This window comes from Schistocerca americana, chromosome 8, assembly GCF_021461395.2.
Source record: "Schistocerca americana isolate TAMUIC-IGC-003095 chromosome 8, iqSchAmer2.1, whole genome shotgun sequence".
Taxonomy (NCBI): domain Eukaryota; kingdom Metazoa; phylum Arthropoda; class Insecta; order Orthoptera; family Acrididae; genus Schistocerca; species Schistocerca americana.
The window spans coordinates 514,449,389-514,470,950 of record NC_060126.1 but is presented as its reverse complement, the minus strand read 5'-3'; the positions used below and the strand labels follow the sequence as shown (position 1 = coordinate 514,470,950).

General features: G+C 37.9%; 1 protein-coding gene across 2 annotated transcripts in view; it reads left to right on the top strand.

Annotated features, from left to right (window-relative positions):
• The window catches only part of LOC124545981 (protein strawberry notch), a 265,254-nt gene extending 263,408 nt beyond the window's left edge, over nucleotides 1–1,846 (top strand). For both annotated transcript variants that reach the window (XM_047124945.1, XM_047124946.1), the window contains one exon: nucleotides 1,689–1,846. The gene's annotated coding sequence lies outside the window, so the exon portion shown is untranslated. The remainder of the gene's footprint in view (nucleotides 1–1,688) is intronic.
• The last annotated feature ends 19,716 nt before the right edge of the window (nucleotides 1,847–21,562 follow it).

The following is a 21,562-nucleotide window of genomic DNA, read 5'->3' as shown; positions in this document are numbered from 1 at the left end:
TTTGAAAATGGCAAAATCATTTCTGGAACAAGACATAGTCTACAATTTGTTTTACACAATCACCAATTTGTGCTGGCTGAGGAAAAATGACTTTCTATCAGCAAAGTTCCAGATGATGCTGCTTTATAGCTAATATTGACTAATCTATCACAAATTGCTTTAGAGAAAAAACAATACATAGCCTGTATTTATGACAATAAAAGGTGGATTGCGAATACGTACAGTGTATCACTTAAACAGAATGGTGTGCTAGTAGACTTCATGCATCCCAAGGGCCCTGAATGTTCATTTTGTTGGCCAGATAGTAGAGACTATTGTGGGTTGCCTGTACAAGTACCACGAGCAAGCTTTATTTGATATTGAAGAAAAATTAAAGAAACCCAGAAGTAGGTTTATTAACTTGCCAAACACACACTTAGGCTTGAGAACTCAACTAGAAACCCAGTAAGAGGCTTGGGAATGTGGCAAGGCAATCCTATTCAGACTTGGGATCCTGTATGAAGAGACCACCTGCGACTGTTCTTGAATGGCTACTGGGCATGGCACCTTGGAAATGGAGTTACCAATTGTGGTTGTTATTATTAATTTTTTTAATTGGCACTAACAGAGCTACTACCAATTTTTCTTGACTGGTAGTAGGAAAACTACCATGGACATATGCAAGTTTCCTGTTTATGTGGCCTTAATAATAAATTGATTCTTATACATTCCTTTACATTAAATGTTTATCTTGCCAAAGTTGCTTACATTTGAAACCGAATATTATCCCTTAAACAAAAGACACCAGCAAGCAAAAACAAGTGCCCAAGAGATAAAAATCTGCTCTTTCGAACCAAATTAGTCAGGGAGGGAAAGAAATCATTGACCGCCATTTTGAGATATTTGTCCTCGGACATTGGTCACATTTGACAATTACACTTAATACACACAGTCAGTAACTAAACAAACTTGAAAGTTAATATTTATCATGTGGTCTTACATCAACTCTCTTAATTAAAAAATAATAAAATAACAAATAAGAAAACATGATGACATAAAAAGATCTATGGTGAAGATATCAGTGGTCGGAACTCGGATGACATGCGTGTGACAAGTTTTTCTCCCACTTTGAGTGGTAGTTGTGGAAAATGTGCTGCCTCATTGGCCTTGTATATGTTATGTTTGAACTAAATAACAAATATTGAGCAGAAATACCAGTTTGCAGATTTCTCACTATGATGTGCACATCGGCTGAATCACCTTCAAGCTGATGGCTCTGGTGTAAAAAGTACAGCACATCTTGTGCTAAAACTTTACAGAACTTCCTTTCAGATGTCCCTGCAACTATGGTAAAAGATTTAATAAAATTGCATTTGGTTAAGTGGAGACCAGTTCTAAAGTTGGCTGATCTTACATGGAATGACTATAGAAGAGAGAAGGTAAGACACTGAAATGAACATTTGAGACTATGTGACTGATTTTTGTTGAAAGTGGAGTCACCCGTTATTCCTTTTGACCCCATTGTTATTTTAGTCATTTGTAAGAAACATGTACTCTGTATTGTACAAGTTTTTTCTTCATCCAGGAGTGGCATTTCAAAGTACAGCTGTTTAACATGGTGATTTATTTGAATGAAAGGACATTTAAAGCAGTTATCCAGAGGTAGCTATTCGTTGTTTTGCTACATTATTTGTTTTTTTACTTAACAGATTTCATGGACCAAGGAGGGATGCAGTGAGTTGTGTTTGCAGTACCAAATATTGTGCTGAAAAGACAAGAGTGCTCGTGTATACGTTGATGGAAGATGTGATATGTTATGTGATGTTTAGTAGGGAAACCGCAATTAAAGCAACACAGTATTTGTAAAGAGTGAAATTCATTTCCAGTTTCCATAGGAGCAATTCATTTTTCACAGACTTCGTGTATTACTGGATATATATAATAACACTTGTGCTTTAACTGTTTAATATTTCATTCATTTGTATGTAAAATAAGTACCAGGAGTCAGTCAAAGTTGTCATGCTATTAGCACATGCTTCTCTAGTACACATTACAGTGGTAGTTTCTTTGTTTTAGATTGTCATGCCGACTCACTGTCATTTACTTCAGTACTGCATATTATAATGCACGTGAAATGCAGCCTTTATTTGCTTGTGAACTGTAGTATTCTCTCCAATCCGCTAATTCGATCTCAGTATAATGTGTGTTTTGGTTGCTGGAGCAGCTCTTCTGTATTGGCATTTCTGTTCTTCTTAAGAGAGGGAAGATCTGCCCAGTGTCTATTAACAATGCAAGTACTTATTCAGGGTGGAGTATTACAATGTGAAGGGAGCACTTGTAATTGTAAGTTCAGCTTTTTCTTTTCTTTTTTTTTTTTAAAAAAGTATGAACACTGGTAGATATATTTCCATTTTAAAAAGCTCAGTGATAGATTATTGTATGTTTTAGATGAAGAAGTGACTTGTGATACTGTGATTTTATTTATACTTTTGTAAATATTGTTGGTCATAAATTTAATTTAAATGGAAGCCACTGAAACAATAAAATTAATTTCTATGGAAACCATGAATTTTTTATACATGCATCCATCTTGCCATAACTTCCTGTGTTAGTTTCCAAGACTGGTTTTTATTTTATCAGAAACATGTAGCAGGTGTGTTTTCTTGTAATTTTTTGTTCTGGAGTACCAAAGTCAAAGTATTAAAGTTCACATGACCAATAGCAGCTGCAGTAACTCTAACAAGAAATGGCAGTGATGTGCATACCTTTATAATGAACACTTGTCATAATTTTTAAATGTGCCATGAAATGTTGTAATAGATTAGTACTTTTGCACTTAATGAAGGAAACTACCCTTTCAATACTCTTATATCACTGTACATATTGTTTTTCTGATAGTTTTGAAGAAGACAATTTCTTTTTACATCGCTGAGACAGTTGTGTTGCTTTAATTATGCAGTTCCCTTGGGGACAGACTTTTCTATTGTGGTAAAAAACCTGATGAACAGTGTTGCAGATAAGATATTAAACGGTTATTATTTCCCTGCATTTATAATATCCATTGTGTAATGCAACTTTTTTTTAAAGGATGAGATATGATATTGTGTGTGTTAGGAATTCAACAGTATACCAACTGCTAGTATTGTTGTTGACCTGATAATGTTTGTCAGTATGGTGTAAGACAAAAATCTGTCAACTTCCAGATACTGAGTCTTGTACACATTACTGATTTTCTTACCTCCTTTCATAACTAAATTGATAATTTCACTTAAATTTTTTGGAGATACTAATTCAATGTGACTTACATTGCATAACTCCATCATGATAGCAAAGCAACTGCTGTGTGGAATGACCCAAAGAATATATTTAGTGTGATGTAAAAGGTTCACAGATTGCAAATTTTGCAAAAAAATGTATAGTGTATATTGTTTTCTTCATACAAGATTTACAATTTTTTTAAGCATTTTGTCCCATGGGGATAAGTTGGTGTTCATTTTTTTTAAATGTGACAAGTCAGTCTGTGCAATGTTCCTCTTTTTAAATGTCCTATGTAAGTGGCCATTGATAAAGTGAAGGACAGAATTATCAATGGCAAAAGTAGTATTAATATTTTATACATATGTTAATTGTGAAGAGTTAGAGTCTTCTCCAGATTTAAATAAGGTGATAAGGAAAATTATAAACCAGTATATTCTGAAATTGTAGTGCAACACATTTTATTTGATTTATGACCAGACAAGTGACATATTATTACATCTCTTCTAAATTTTTCATCAGATTATCTTTATTTAGATCATCAGAGACTATTGGTTGGTTGTGAAAATGATGTATAATTTGTAGTACTTAACATTTTTAAACTACTATTTAAGTACTGAATGTAGATTGACAGAGTTCAGCGTAACACTCCAACAGTAAAGTTTAAAGATTTACCCAGTTACACGCAGATATTTTAGTGGAGTATACAGTGCATGTCAGACACCTGCATGCTTTCATCCAGTTCATATTATGTTGCTCTCTAATTTAATATTTGCTTACCAAATGTAGGAATTATGGGTAGAATTTCATTTTGCTAATATTCTTTCCCCCATACAGGATGTTCATTAATACACAAGCGTATAATGAATGGTGGTGATAAACACCTTGGTATGAACAATATTCTGCTTCATGAGCATGATGTTTGACAAGATTGAATGCCAATCTTTTACAGTCTCCTCTCCGGCCACCTTCTGTGTCATAAGTACTGTTTTGAGTTTACAAATCAGCACCCAAGTTCCCAGGAAGTCAGTATGAACACAAAAACTTTTAAGTGCACTGAACACCCATTTATTTTGTTTATTCATCAGATTTCTTATTTTGAAAGTAGAATCCACCTTATTCTACCTTATGGTGTCCCACTGAAGATTGTATTCAGTATGAACATTATTTTCATATTAGCAGCAGTATTATATTTAATACATTGAAGAAGAAATAAAAGAACTGAAAAATATTGTATTGAGTGATTTGTAAGCTTAATTTCATTTAATGTTTTCTCTTTGTTATATTAAAATATAAAAAAATTCAATTTCTAATTTTTGTAAGGAATGGTAAATAAGTACATTATAAAGACAAGCAAGTGTTCTGTTTTGAAACAAGGGTTTACTGTACAAGTCTTCCAGGTAAAATTGTAGATGGACCTCTTACTTCAATCATTGACTTTAAGATAAAAAACTCAGCTTATTGAAGAATCATTAAGCAGTGATTAGGGATGCAAATAAGATTTAGTTTTCCGTAGCTCAGCTTCTCTCTCTCTCTCTCTCTCTCTCTCTCTCTCTCCTCTCTCTCTCTCTCTCACACACACACACACACACACACACACACACACACACACACACACACGGACACGGACACGGACACGCGCAGTACTGTCATCTGTATTTTTTGTGTGTGTTTATTTGCTGATCAACACCTCATCTGTAAGGTGAGTGATTGAGGAGTCATCGACTTTTCTGTTAAATACAGCTTTGGGGGGAGGGGGGGGGGGGGCACATAGGAATAGAAGATACTTTCCAAGTTTTAAATTATGTTATTTTGCGTAGTAGTAACATATAGCTTGCATGTAGGTATGGACATATTGGGTTACTTGTTGATGATCATCATTTTGCAAGCATAAATTTCTTATATTTTGTTGAGTGTTATAGAAATTGTGTAACAACAGAAGTAATCAATTGGTGAAATTATTTTAAACATATAATTTGATGTAATGATTGTGATTGACCTTTTTGTAAGTCTATATTCTACTTACAGAAAATAATTATCTTGTAAATGTTTTCCAAGGAGCAATATTTAGATGTAGGGCGTGTTGTCAGTGAAATAAGAGCAATAGGAATTTATGAAAAGAGCAGTCACAAAATGCTTGTCTTGTTGTTTTTAACTGAATGATTAATATTACTGAATTAGACCAAAAAAAGCCTAACTTTTAAGTGATCTCCACACTGTAGTGAAAGAGAAATTTCTTCCTCATTGGTTATAAGATTTTAAGTATTCCTTCACAGAATGAACTGTATTTTTCAAAGTGCTGTTTGTCTCTATTTTTATATCCCAGAGCATCAAATGGCGACTTTGTTACGTCCACCTAACATACAAAGTAACAGCTACATTTTTTGCACTGTTAACTGAATTGATGGATTATATCCAGTTAAGAAGAATTCCCCCCCCCCCCCCTCCAAACACACACACACACACACACACACACACACACACACACACACACACACACTACAGAAACAGTAGTTTTCTGCCCCTTCAATGATGGATTTACAAGTATGTTTAAATTGACTCTGTGCAGTCATTATTCAATGTTTGTTTGTAGCAAGTGTCAGTCATCAGTAACATCCAATAGTGTTTAACTGATGATCAGAAAAATGTAAATGTTATGGTTTAATAGATGGTCTGATGTATGAATGGAATTAGTTGACATATTTGTAGATATTAATTTACCTTTGGATGATTTATTTTGTAGATAAGTATCTGCACTTTTTGTGGCATAATTATATTCAGTGAAGAGCTTTAATCTCATACTTTTTAATTCTTTCCAAGTTTTGTTATATTCCTATCTAATTACATGTTTGCAGGACAGATACACTTTTTGTCAAGCTTAAGAGAGATATTTTCCTTTCTATGATATTTGCACCCTGTTTCGCAAAATAATTATTCTTGACTTTATGGTTTTGGGGATGTTTTACGTTGAGATTGCTTGAGGGTAAAAGAAGTAGATTTATAACACAGCGGTTATCTGCAATTTATATACAGTATGCTTATATTGTTTCTGTTCATACATTTAGGGAGGGGGGAGATCATTTTTATTTAAAGTTTCATCATTCATTGAATTATTCATTTGCAGGTATCATTTTGATAAAAATTATATATTCATACCTGTTACAGGCTACCTGATTAAGATAATTATGTTATTTGCACTGTAAATTCTGTGATCTGATTTTGTATGTACAACAGTTAATTTATGTAAATTTTGTTGTTTAGAGTGAAGAGTATGATTCATAAAGAAGATCTTTTTTTCGTTTTTTATACAGTTTCCAGCATTTTAGCAATAAAATCAAAGCATAAGAAGTGTGGCAATAATCTCTTTAAAATTATTATTCCTAATTACAAACTAGATTGCATATAGTGCTTACAAGAACTCCTGACTAATTAGGAGACCGTCTTGTTAGTAGGAGATTACAAAGCTGGTGATCCCTCGATTAAACACTCACCCATTTGTGCACCCCTAATTAATTAACAAGATGTGTAATCACTGTTGTGTCCTTACATAGAATTAAAACACACAAAGCAGAGCAAAACTGTACTGTCAGCCCATCTTCATAACAGTTAATTTTTACATCCACACAGTGTCATTTTCCAGCAGTTTACAAAGTAATCCAGCTACAGACAATAGACTTCACTAGCTTCTAGCAATTGTATCCCATATTGTTTGTTATCTGTATGCTGGGACATCACAAGTTGCAACCTACATCAGTATTCTCCAAACTACTGTAAAGTGCATGGCAGTCATTAACATTTTTTCCCGTTCTATTCACATGTGGAGCATGGGAAGAATGATGCTTCTGTGTGTGCTGTAGTTGCTTTAATATTATTCTCATGGGAGTGATACAAAGTACTTTCCTAGTCACCATTTAAATACAGTTCTTGAAACTAAGTAGGCTTTCTCGGGATAGTTTACATTTATCTTCCAGAGTCTGCCAGTTCCGTTTCTTCAGCATCTCTCTGACACTTACCTGTGGGTCAAAAAACCTGTGACCACTCGTGCTGCAATTCTCTGTATACATTCAATAGCCCCAGGTGTAGGTCCCACACACGAGCAATATTTTAGGATAGGTACCTTAAGTGGTTTCTATGCAAGCTCCTCTGTAGACTGCATTTCCTCACTATTCTACCAATAAACTGAAGTTTATCAACTACATTACCCACAACATAATGAATGTGATTATTCCTTTTCATATCCCTACAATGTATGACATGCATGAGTTAGCTAGTTCCAACCTTTTTTCCTTTAGTGAAGTGCACAATTTTACAATCTTTGTACCTCTTTGAGATCTTATCAAGATGATATTGAATATTTATGCAGCTTCTTTCAGACAGTAGTCCTGTAGAGATAACTGCATCCCGACAAAAAGTCTGAGGTTACTATTGTCTGCAAGGTCATTCATATACAACATGAGCAGCAAGGGTCCCAGCAAACTTGCCTGGGGCACAACCGAAGTTACTTCTGCATCTGGCAATTAATTTCCGTCCGAAATAACGTGCTGCGTCCTCCCTATCAAACGTCCTCAATCCAGTCATTAATATTGCTTGACACCCCATATGACCACTGTTGATACTGAGTGTAGAGGTGGTACCGAGTCAATTGCTCTTCAAAAACTGAGAAACACTGCACGTAACTGAATGCTTTGCAAAACTTTCAGTATAATTATTATGAAATGGATAGTTGGTTCTCACTGTAAGCGGGGATGCTGAATCACTGATAGGCACAAGTAAAAGACCACCAGAAAGTCAGCTTTTGCCAACAAGGTCTTTGTCAAAAATAGACAATGTGCACACATTCATGCAAAAACATCTCACACACACACATTTGACCACAGTCTGTGGAAGCTGAAGCCAGACTCCACTATATGGTGAGTAGCAACTATGCTTTTCATAATATTGTTACATTCCATCCTGGAGTTTCCAAAGCTTTCGGTATGTCATGTGTGAAAAGGGAGAGTTGGGTTTCACATGATCAATGTTTTTGGAATCCTTGTTGGTTGCCATGGAGGAGGTCATCCTGTTTGAGATACATCTTTATATTTGAGCTAGAATACTTTCTAAGAGACTACAACAAATCAATGCCAATTATAATGCACGGTATAGATTTGTCAATCAGTTCTACTACCCATCTTGTAGATGGGTGTGACCTGTGCTTTCTTCCAACTACTGTGTGTGTGTGTGTGTGTGTGTGTGTGTGTGTGTGTGTGTGTGTGTGTGTGTGTGTATATATATATATATATATATATCTAAAAAGAAAGATGATGAAACTTACCAAACAAAAGCGCTGGCAGGTCGATAGACACACAACTACACATCGACCTGCCAGCGCTTTTGTTTGGTAAGTTTCATCATCTTTCTTTTTAGATATATTTTTCCCACGTGGAATGTTTCCCTCTATTATATATATATATATATATATATATATATATATATATATATATATATATATCTCTGATAAATTACAGTTAAAAGAGGAGCTAACTTGGCCACAAATTCAGCATAGAGTCTGATTGGGATTCCATCAGGCCCAGGAGCTTTGTTCAATTTGAACTATTTCAGCTGTTTTCCGACGTCACTAAGACTAAATAAATATTAGTCCTAGTCATTTTTTCAGTGGTATAAGGACTAAACTGGGGAAATTCTCCTGGGTTTTTTCTTTATAAAGGAAGATATGAAAACAGAGTTAAACATTTCTGGTTTGTGAGATAACTATCATTTGTTGTTCAGTTTCAATTCCTCATTTTTAATTAGGTAACAGATTTCGAACACTCAGGATCATTTCAGATCTGAGTAGTTGCGTCGGCAACCCGTGCTGCGTATTCAGAACCTCATATCAGAATACTCTGAAATGAGATTCTGAATAGACGAGATGGGTTGTTGACACAACTGCTTAGATCTGAAGATGATCCTGAGTGATTCAAACATGTAATATAATTAAAAAATATGCAACTGAGACTGAACAAAAAATGAGAATTATTTTAAATACGAGGGGTATTTCAGAAAATTCGGCACACTGTAAGACAGAATTAAAGAAAGCAATTTATTTTACAAAATGCCTTTATAGGACTTCAATATAATTTCCTTTCTTGTTTACGACAGCTTCCCAAGGTTTTGGGAACTTCTGCAGTCCACACAGGGCACCTTCATCCTCGAGTTTTCTGATTATTCATTTCATCTCATCTCACTGGAAGCTTTATCAGTTGTAAGAAAATGTTTCCCATTGAGTTGTTCCTTCAATTTGGGAAACAAGTCCAAGTCTGGTGGGCTCATGTCAGGACTGTATGATGGGTTGGGAAATATTTCCCATCCATATTTTTCAAGCATTTCTCTCACTGGCAGGGCACTAAGGTGTCTCGCATTATCGTGCAAAATGAAGACACCAGTTGCTGCAATGTCAGGTCTTCTTTGATGGAAAACATTTTGCAGAAACAGCTTGTCGCATACACCTGTTACAGACATCCCTTGGAGCACTCTGTTTTCAATATGACTCCATTCATGTCATGCGCAAATATCACCATCGGTTTCACCTTCAATTTTTGGCTGCAGAATTTTTTTGGGTGTGGAGAATCAGAACTTTTCCACTATTATGACATGCTTCAGTTCTGGCTCAAAATCTCGTATCCAGGTTTCATTAAGTGCAACAGTCGTTTTCAGAAACTGTTGTCCTTCTGTTTAATAAGGGTGACCCCACTCATTTTCAGCTTCCATTTTAAAACTGAATTATTCAGGAAACAGCCATGCAAACTAACAAATGTATGTACGACTGTCATGCCTAATGTCTCACTCAACTGACGTGAATTTCAACTTGATCGTACTACCTTAACAGCTGTGTATGCAGAGTGTGCCAGTCTTTTGAAATGACCCTCCTATTAGTACAGTTGCTGATTCTCATGAGACTAACATTTCGGCTATAATGATTTCTATTTTCGTTTTGCTACCTCAGTTTCAGTTCCTGTCCCATCCACGAGTGACTGGCTAACTTGGGTGCCAATAACAGCCCTTAACTAGAACTAAAATTTTTGATTTCTGGATGGAGTGTTGTGTGATATAAGAACCCCCTGCGTGCACCCCACATACAGTCAGCTACCTGGGTAGCAGCCTCTGAAACGTAGTGCACACCTAATGAATTTAGAGGGAAGCTACAATTCTCAACCTTATGGCTTAAGTCCAGAAAGTTGCAGCCTAGCTTGTCACAGAAGCTTCAAGTATCTGATACAATCCTTCCTCTCAGCTGAGAGAACCAGCAGGCCAAAATTGTGAGTCTCATTGAAATCCCATGTGCGAGGCTGGCCTTCTCGACTTCCTGTGCCAATCGCTGGAATCCTGTGCCAATCACTGGAATAGTCAGAGTATGACCTCGGAGCTCAGATGACAGGCATCATGTGTTCCAACGTCTGCCATTATCTGCAGTTGGTTGCATTGTGTTCCCTCATTGGCTGCCAGAATAGCCTCCTCAGTACGTTTAATTATACACATTTGTTTCTGTCCCTTGCTGCCATTTCCCCAAGGGCTAACATTAATCGCCACACTTTTGAAGTGCCGATGATTAATAGGCCCCCATCCTTTTGCATTTGCTGTATCTTTACACAGACCACAGCAGGTTTCCCAACAGGAGATGCGAGTCCCACTGGTTCAGTTTCAGTGAAAGAAGCACCTCGAACTTGTCTTTAAGGAGGATCAGTATAACTCCCGGAGTACTCTTTGGTCCCTGTCTCTGCTGCACAGGGCACCTAGCCTTACCATCGACAGGTCACTCACAGTCGAGTGGACAGGTAGTGACAGATCCCAAAAGTCAGACAGGTATTTACTATGAGGTGCAGAGATCAACTTTGTATGTGGTATATGTATTACACTTAACAAAATGGTCATTATCGAATGTTAGAACAAACCATTAACTTGTACCACATACACTGAATGAAAAATGCCTCGCCACAGTGATCACAAAGGTTCACACCATCACGATCTAAGGCGAACTCCTTGGGAGCTACAAACCATGCACGAGGTTTAGCTATTTATCCACTCTTAAAGAATGCATGTACAGTTGTATTGGTGGAACAGAGTGATGGCATGCAGCTGAATGCACAACAGTCTGCTGTGCAGCTTCTGAAACTGGTGTAGCTGCTGATACATACAGACACTGAATTTGTTGAGTGTTTCCAGGTGGTATGAACTGCAGTTCACACATTTTTCAGAAGGGATAGTTTGGTATAAACGAGTATGATTTTTATATGCAGACCAGGAAACAAGCAAAAGCAAAACCAATGTCCGTAACATAATTTAGTTCTCTTACGCCCTTTTTCCCACTCTTGCTTGCTGTGACGTAAATATTCCATACTGCCCTTGCAAGATCAACGCTTACAACAAAGAATCTTTGGGAGCAGAACATCTCCAACTTCTTGCCAGCACAATAAATAACTTTCTAGCCAATTTACTGTCCATACTAACAGGCATTGTAATTGTGTACAAATGCGTTAAGACATTGATGTTTGTTGTATTTGATAAAACTCTCTCGGTACCTCTAATTTCCAGAGTTCCTTTCCTATAAATTTCCTCTTCAAGTGCTGATTGGTTGGAATTGAAAAATAATTCCTTACTGAATGGTGGGATAGGTTTTTTTTATATTACCGACAAATTTTTGGGCCGATTCCGTAGTTTGCTGTGCAACATCAAGTTGACACTTTGTTCGAAATTTCATTATCTTACGTCTCCTAATTCTGTAGCACTATTTCAAATTATGCAGCCATCCACTGCTTTCCTTGAAATCACTGTAACCTATGTTGCTCACAATTTGATGTACATAATGTAGAAAGTCACTCTTATGCATATTGTGTAAACTGTATCGAGCATCCTTGAAATGCACAGATACCAGTTTTTGGTACAAGTGTGCCCTGCCTTCCCTCGAATATGCGTAGTTTTTGGTATGCACTACACACTCATACTGCTGCCGACTTATTTGAAGTCTGTTCAGTGATTGTCCTCTACTATGTTTCGCTGGAGACTGGATTTGTGGTTCCCTGTCTGACAAGGATGTTGAACTACACGGCTCGACATCAGTTTCAATATCATTTTCATTTTAAGCAGTTATCGTGTCACTGCACTCCTCGTGTATGTTGTCTGCACAGTCGAGCTTATACACCACAGAACCCACTGATCCATTTTGTAGAAACACTAAATATTTCTTTTGCCACTTCTTTCTCGCTCTGTGAAATTCCATGGGTTCCTATCTGACAAAATGTCAACTTTGGCAACTGTTGTCAATATAATGCAATGTTTGCTTTGTTTATCAACGCCATTGCTCTGCTTTGTTCAACACCACTAGCACTGTTATGAGTTATCCGTCAACTAAGCAGTTCAACTGTTCATGCTGTGCTCGCCATTGCATACGTCCAGTCCCGCCCCTTGTTGCCATTAGCAGCCAATATTGTGGCTGCATGGTAGGCAATGTATGAGGGCATCGAATGCCGTAAACATCATTGACCTTTTACGACCTTACTTTACTACACTCGAAGAGGTTCCTTGCTAGTGTGGATTTTGACACTCTCCAATTCTTATTAATGCAGTTTCTAGCTGCTGTGCCATGTTGACCTATACTTTGGCTCATCAAACATCTCATAAGCTTCTCCTTTGTGACGGAGTTCACTGAAGGCAATGTACAAATGAAAGGAAATTGTGACAGTAATGTTATGTGAATGAGGATAGTTGCTAGGATACAGTACTGTGGTGGACACGTCGAATCCTCCTAGTGGTGGCACAGTATAAAAATGAAGTACTTAAACTGGTATCGATGAATGTTAAGAACAGCTGCGAGGAGAAATGAGTGGGAGTATGTAGCAAATAATTTGTATTCTGTTTCTGAAATATTATGTATACCTGTACGATCTCCCAAAGATATTAAATAGTATCTCAAGCACAGTAATGTTTGTTTGTGACATGAAAGTGCAACCAAGCACTCGCAGCTATACAAGCCAAGGCCTTCACAATAATTGAACACAGTGAGCGATCAGCTCCAGCAAATAGTTTGAATCTCAGTATTACAAAAATCAAACAGTGGAAAATCCAGGTTGGAGTATATTGTTGATTTAGCAAAAAACAATAATACTCAATGGTGTCTCATACTTATCGAAGATCTCGCTTTAAACTACTTCTCACTTAGATGTGTGTTGCATTTCAGATGAGATTCTGAGCATAGTTACAGTCTTTCAGTATGAGCTCTCTTACAATAACACGAATATGCCACTGGCACTTACCCAGCAAGTCCAGAAAGTTTCAATACTGGGTTAGTACTGTTGTGGCTTTAATGCCTCTGGTGTTCTACGTAGTCTACCCCACTAAAGTACAAGCACGGAATGTTCATACAAACAAGTGAAACTGTCAAAATAGTCTTTTGCTCAATATTGTTCAACTTGTGCATCACATTAGCTCGAATGTCGGTACGTCATCTGAATTTCTGCACTTCATCATTTTTGTTGTTGGATCATATAGATAACACCAAGTCTCTGTCATCCCTGATGATTATGTCCACGTTTTGCATTTCAGTCAAGTTGGGGCTGTCATAGCTCTTTTTTTATTTATTTATTTATTTTTTTAGTGAAGGTGTATGGGAAAAACTTTGCACCACTTTTCTCTTCTTCAGAACATTCTGGAGATTGTCTACATTTAGAGATGTTGCTGCATTGAGTTTTTGATGCAGTAATGTTGATACTCTGCGGTCGCATGTTCGCTACTTAACACCGAATGATCAAATGCTTATCTGTTGTTTTACTATATCTGCTTTGATGTAAATTAACCTGCTGCGTGCAACATAGGCCGCAAGATATTGCCTTTTGCGGCATACTACAAGACGACACTCGCCACATTTCTGTAGTGTTCCACAGTGTCTTAAGATGTTGTCCCAGCGTAAACGAGCCTTAAAACAGTTGTTAGTTCAAGCTGCCACGGTAATTACTGTTCTGACTTCACTTACATGCCACGTACACTAAATCAGCCTCGGAACAGTTTTGACAGACGGTGTACAAACCGTCCGACTATTTGGTTAGCTTGCATCGACCTGTGGGCCACGCAAATAGATGAATAGTAGAGGTCAGTTTGGGTGGGATAAATAAACAAGCATCAATAACATATGTATTCCAAATTGAAATAATAGGAATATTATTATTGTAAGGAATGATCACACATCTTTCCTAGTTCCTTTGAGGATCTCTGTGTTCGTCCTTCACCTATTGTGAAGCCACCTAACAGTGCAAGCAGCATGTCACGCGAGGTAGCAGACATCTCAGGCACTTCAGTTAGCACACCGGAGTCCCACTGTAGGACAGATGTCCAGCCATCCGGGTTTAGGTTTTCCATGATTTCCGTAAATCGCTCCAGGCAAATGCTGGGATGTTTCGTTTGAAAGAGCACGGCCAATTTCCTACCCCATCCTCAATACAATTGGAGCTCGTGCTCCATCTCTAATGACCTCAATGTCACAGAACATTAAAATCAGTCTTCCTTTCCAACCCATGGGCATTTTCGATGTCAGTCCTTAGTGATGTAATAAAGATTCTGTTTATCTGTACTTCAGAAATTGCAATAGTTGGATACAGTTAATAGGAGTTGGCAATGCTCTAAAAAGCTGCAAGTTCGAGCTTAAAAGAGCGTGTGGTTGCAGGATATTAACCAGAAAGGCAATTTAGAAAAGAGATGTATTTTGCACGAAAATGGTTGCATATTTAATGTCGTCAGTACAAGAGAGGGGAGTGGCAGCTTCGGCCAGGAGCTTTGAAGGCAGCAACTAGAGTTACTTCAGAATACTTACTGATTTAGAGTCAAAACGTGCAGAGGTAAAGTTTAGACGGTAATGCCAACTGATATAATTGACTTAATACTATGCAAGTATTGTTTAATGAACACATGCCACACACAGGTGGTGGCAGGACATTGTTACCACTTTAAGCTCAGTTACGAATAGAATGGGACAGAACACGTAATGGCAATTACTTGATAGATATCCCATTACATGACTGCTAATTCATTATTGATTTCCCCCGATTTGCTATCATAGGCAAGGCTGTAGAGTGTGTCAGCATGTCACCCGTGTCTTAAAGAAACTGCTACATTCACGTGACAGCATCTCGAGTCAACACCTGACACGAACACAGCTGGGATGTCAGACAGGTACTTCCATACACTTGCTATTACAGTGACTTTTGTGTGTTATGATCTTCAGTCTGAAGACGTTTAATACAGTGTGCAAGCCTTCATCTGTGCAACCACCCACCCGTTCGAACCTGCCTACTCTTATATACTCGCATTTGCCTTCATTACCAGAGTGATGACTCCTCGGTGTCTCAAGATGTGTCCAGTCATCTGACCCCGTCTTTTAGTCACGTTTTGCTATAAATTCCTTTTCTCGCCAGTTCAGTATATTCTCATTAGTTACTCAATCTATCCACGTAATCTTAAACAGTCTTGGGGAGCACCGCATTTCAAGAGATTTTATTCCGCTCTTGTGTGAAATGTCAATCACCCACTTTCGTACAACTATACTCCAAACAACTTCTCAAGAAAGATTCTGACACTTAGATTTATATTCAGTTTTAGCAAATTTCTCTCTTCCGGAAGTGCTTTCCTTGCTAGCAGCACTCCCGAGTTTTATATCCTATCAATGCCAGGTGTCAGTTATTTTGCTGCTCTCACAGCAAAACTCATCCACTACTTGTAGCGTCTAATTTCCTGATCTAATTCACTCAGTGCAGTCTGACCGCATTTGACCACATTGTATTAACCTTGTCTTTCCGTGACACTATCTTAAGGGGATTGAGTATTAAAATAAAAACTAAAATTTCGGAACGGATACCATTTTGGTGATAATGGCGATGTGATTGTTCAGATGCTGCTTCTGAATTTTTGTGAGCAGTATGTGTTACATAAATTGTTTTCTGGGGTAGTATGTTTATATTATTAATGATAAGAACAGTGTAAATAGGTATACAAACTTTACTCGGTAACTAAGCGTGTAAAAAAAAAAAAAAAAAAAAAAAAAAATTGAGTGGGCTTTATCTAGCAGGGAGTGTCAAATGATGACAGAAATGAATAGTTCTGTTCAGGAGTAAAGATAATTTTATAGCTTACAGAACTTTTTTGAGCTGGAGTACACGCACGCACGCATAACACGGAGCTACATGTGCTAGCTAGCTGATTACGCCGTGCCGGCATTACAGTTCTGCAGCTCCATATGGGTGAGGTTAGAGGAGAAGGCGAAGAGCAGCAGGGAGGCTTGACGGCTCGGATTTGGTCCGCAGGTGTGCAGGACGGGAATGCTGTACACGGGCACCGGAACTGCTGAGTTTGTGCAGCATGTAATGACGGTGACGTGGAGGAGGCGACAGGACAGAGGAAGGCGAAACTGGGGTAAACGGTATGGTTGCCAAGCGAGTGACGTCAGGGCGCTGCATTCCGAGCGCTCTGTATCTATCTGCACCTACATACGTACCCCACAAACCGCCGTATTGTGCGTGGCAGAGGGTGCACTGTACTATTACTGTTAATTTCCTTTCCAGTTCCACTTGCAGCAAAGAGAGCGAGGAAAAAATGACTGACTGTACACGAGCCCTAACCTCTCCAACCTTATCTTCGTGCTCCTTACTCTAACTTTACGTTGTCGGCAGTAGAACCGTTCTGAGGTCTGCCTCAAAATGCCGGTTCTCTAAATTTTCTCAGTGGTGCTTCTCCATCGATTCCCATTTGAGTTCCTGAAGCGTCACCGTAACACTTGCGTGGTGTTCGAACCTGCCAGTAACGCATCTAGCAGCCCGCCTCTGTTTAGCTTCAGTGTCTTCCTTTAATCTGACCTGGTGCGTATACCAAACACTCGACAGTATTCAATAATTGTTGCAGTAGTGTCCTATATGCGGTGAACCACTCTTTCCTAAAATTCTCCCAATAAACCAAAGTCGACCATTTGCCTTCCCTACTACAATCCTTATATGCTCATACCATTTCATATTGCTTTGCAACTTTAGCCTATACAACTGATAGGCGTAACAGTGTAAAGCGGCACACTACTAATGCTGTATTCGAACATCGTGGATTTGTTTTTTTCTACTCATCTGCATTAACTTACTGTTTTCTACATTTAGGGCTAGAAATTTTGTCTAAGACGTCCAATATCCTCCTACAGTCACTCGACGCCAACACATTCTCATACACCACAGCGTCGTCAGCAAACAACTGCAATTGCAGCTCATTCTGTCAATCAGATAATTTATGTATATAGTAAGTAACAGCGGTCCTATTGCACTTCCTTAGGGCACTCCTGACGATATCCTTGTGTCTGACGAACGCTCGCCATCGAGGACAACATACTCGGGTGTGTTACTTAAGAAGGCTTCGAGCCCCTCACACATCTGGTAACCTATTCCGTACGCTTGTACCTTTGTTACAGTCTGCAGTGTGCTACCGTGTCAAATGCCTTGCGGAAATGTAGGAACTTTGAATCCGCCGGTTGCTTATCGTCCGTAGCTCGCAGGATATCACGTGAGAAAAGTGCAAGCTGAGTTTCACACATGCGATGCTTTCGAAGACAGTGCTGGTTTGTGGACAGAAACTTTTCCCTCTCAAGGAAATTTATTATATTCAAATTGAGAATATATTCGAGCATTCTGCAGCAAACCGATGTCGGGATATTGGTCTGTAGTTTTGCGGCTCCATTCTTTTTACCCGTCATGTATTTTGGAGTGACCTGCACTTTCTTCCTGCACTGGGCAAGAGATTTGCGATAAATGCACGCTAGATAAGGGCCAATGTGGTAGAGTACTCTGTGTAAAACTGGATTTCATCAGAATCTGGTGACCTATTTACTTTCAAATCTTTTAGTTGTTTATCTACACCAGGGATGCTTATCACTATGTCCTCCATATGCGAGTCTGTGCAATGGTCAAACGATGATATATTTGTACGATTCTCCCGTGTGAACAATTTCTTTTGCCATTTTCTATTGCCACACCACACCGGTCAACAAGGGACTATGTAGAAGCCTTAGACCCTGTTAGCAAGTTTACGAAGGACTAGAATTTTCTCTGGCTCTCGGCAAAATGTTGTGTCAAGGTATAATGGTGGTGGTTGCTGTAAACTTCGCACATCGATCTTCCTTATTACAGACGCACGAATTTCTGTTAACTTTCGCCTGTCGCCATTTGCGCGTTCTGCTTTGAAGCAAGAGTGCGACAGCCTTTGCTTCCTCAGCGTTTTCCGAATTTCGTTGCTTAACCACACTGGGTCTTTTCCATCCTTAATGCACTTACTAGACATTTTCTTGTCGAGAACATGATTTACAATCTGTCGCATTGGAACTAAATGATGTCAGTTCATTGTGTTAGTGGTATGTTAATAACTGTCTTCTGCTCTTTCTAGCAGAAATATCCTTTTATCGTTCTTGATTGATTTATTAACTTTAGTAACCAAAGTCGCTATGATATCATGGTCACTAATCCTTGTCTCTACACTGATTGTGTCAGGCGTGTTTGTAGCTACAAGAGCTAAAATGTTTCCATTGCGTGTGGGCTGTCAAAGCAGCAGCTCAAAACACTGTTCGGAAAACATGTTCAAAATAACTTTGCAAGATTTTCTGTTTGTGCCCCTTGCTATGAATCTTCAGATGTAGTTTACAGTCGCCTCAAACTAATATTGGGAGAGTATCTGAATGTTACTCAGGACAACACAGTGGTATTGGGAGAGTGGGGGCTGTGGACATGTAGTACCGTGCAAGAGATCCCCCAAGGAAACACTGCGGACGATTGTCTACAGCCTTATAAACCTGTCTCAAGGGGGGAGGGGCAAGTAGGTGCAGTTAGCTATTGAGAAGTAAGCAAAGCACGAAACAGCGCAGCTCGGGTAGATATTGAAATAGGTCATGGTCTGTTAGAGATAGAGGCCGGGACCACTGCAGGACAAACTGCTGTGCTTTCAGCGTGTGACTCAACCGTTTGAAATTGGCTTAAAAGTTGAAACTGCAGTAATGGAAGTCACAATAAATGGTGCAGTCTGTGGCATATATGTTCAAAAAGCCAAAGGACGCATTTAAGAGAAAGTTCTGAACTGCAAAATTTAGAGGTGCCGGTATTTGAAGGGTATGGATAGTGGATTATGATAATGTGCGTCGGCTGCCGGTCCGTGTGAAATCAACCAGTTTTCTGGTTCTTGACACCTCAGATTTTGATAATTTTTTGTGCACTTATAGTTGTTTGCATGAAAGATCCCAAATTAAAATTTCCATAGACCTTTCATTTTTGATTTATTAATTTTTAAAATTTCCAAAGTTATGTGATTTTTGTTACATTTTGAAATCTTAAAATCAGTGTATCTCAATAACTATTTGACTTGCAGACCTAAAATTTTTACCATATTATTCAGTTTCTTGCATGCTTTAAAAGTATCTGCTAATTGACGATATTCATAACAATGCTGAATTTGCTGAGATGAAATTATTTATTAATTTTGAAAATTTCGGTCAGATTTTTTTGTTTTGGAAAAAAGTATGTTATTCGTACATTTTTTGTTACTGTGTGTGCCAAATTTCATGATGCTGTTCAAGCAGTAACATATTAAAATAAATTTTATTTTAATGATAAGTGCACCACCTTGTGCATGGCTTTGGACATGTTACTGAGATGTAATGTGTCTGGAATCAAATAAGGCTTTCAAAGCATTATTTTTTTATTCAGTAACAATCAATTTATTACATTATTAGAATTATAAAGTTAAATTTAAATTCACATTTGATTTTCCCATATCAGCTGAGTAGATATTTTAACATACACCATAACAACTCATGCTCAAAAAAGAACAATTTACTTAATTATACCTTCACTTTACAGATACATTAATATTAATCACTCTTATTTAAAACAATGATGTAGCTGTTATTATTTAACAGATTGCTATCTGAGTGCTTTGCAAAGAGAGATTTTTTTTACTATCCTCAACAAGAAATGTGTTACGGTGATCAACTATCAGTCTCATTAGTAGTGACCGGATTATATACATCATAAAACCTTAAAATATGCATGAAAAAAGCATAAAAGTTTCGAAATATGCAAGATCAAATAATAAAAAAACATGGTAGTTACTACGTGCTTTATATCTCAAAGTAGAACCTCTGCTTATCAGTAATGAGGAAGAGTGCCAGCCACGTGAAAAATCGGTACGTTTAGAACTCTGATATTTTCTGAATACTTTCTGGTACAGGTTAGGAAGGGTGTCTTTCTGAGATTATTTTCTAAAAATGGGCAAACTGGGGACGCATACCATGTTTCAGTTGTTCCTTCTTTGCTATTGTTGTCGATAACAAGTGGATGCTGAACCTTAAGTTGTGATAATATTAAGCCTAAATCAATGTAAATATTGTTGTATGGTTTAAAAACATGTATTGTAAATCACAAAGACTTGTCCAATATCATATTGTATACCTTGTACAACAAATGATCAAATGGACCAATAAAAATGTAATGTAATGAGAGTGAGTCGCAGCGCAGCAATCGATATGTACAGGACCAACTTCGAGATATATCGCACGCAGAGGTCCACGCCCTAAAACTCCGTAACATTTTATTTAAAAAACATCATACAATCATGAATTTTTTTAAACAGCATTAACTTTTAATTACTACTATTGGACGAAGCATCATTTTTATTTTGCATTTTTGTACTATTGTAAACATAAACAACCAAGTACTGTTCCAAACTGGTAGAAGCCGACCTCGGGGAAGATCATTTTGGTTTCCGTAGAAGTGTTGGAACGCGTGAGGCAGTAGTGACCCTACGACTTATCTTAGAAAATAGATTAAGGAAAGGCAAACCTACATTTCTAGTATTTGTAGACTTAGAGAAAGCTTTTGACAATGTTGACTGGAATACTCTCTTTCAAATTCTGAAGGCGGCACGGGTAAAATACAGGGAGCGAAAGGCTATTTACAATTTGCCAGATGGCTGTTATAAGAGTCGAGGGACATCAAAGGGAAACAGTGGTTGGGAAGGGAGTGAGACAGGGTTATAGCCTCTCCCCATGTTATTCAATCTGTATATGAGCAAGCAGTAAAGGAAACAAAAGAAAAATTCGGAGTAGGAATTAAAATCTATGGAGAAGAAATAAAAACTTGCCAATGACATTGTAATTCTGTCAGAGACAGCAAAGGACCTGGAAGAGCAGCTGAACGGAATGGACAGTGTCTTGAAAGGAGCATATAAGATGGACATCAACAAAAGTAAAACGAGGATAATGGAATGTAGTCGAATTAAATCGGGTGAT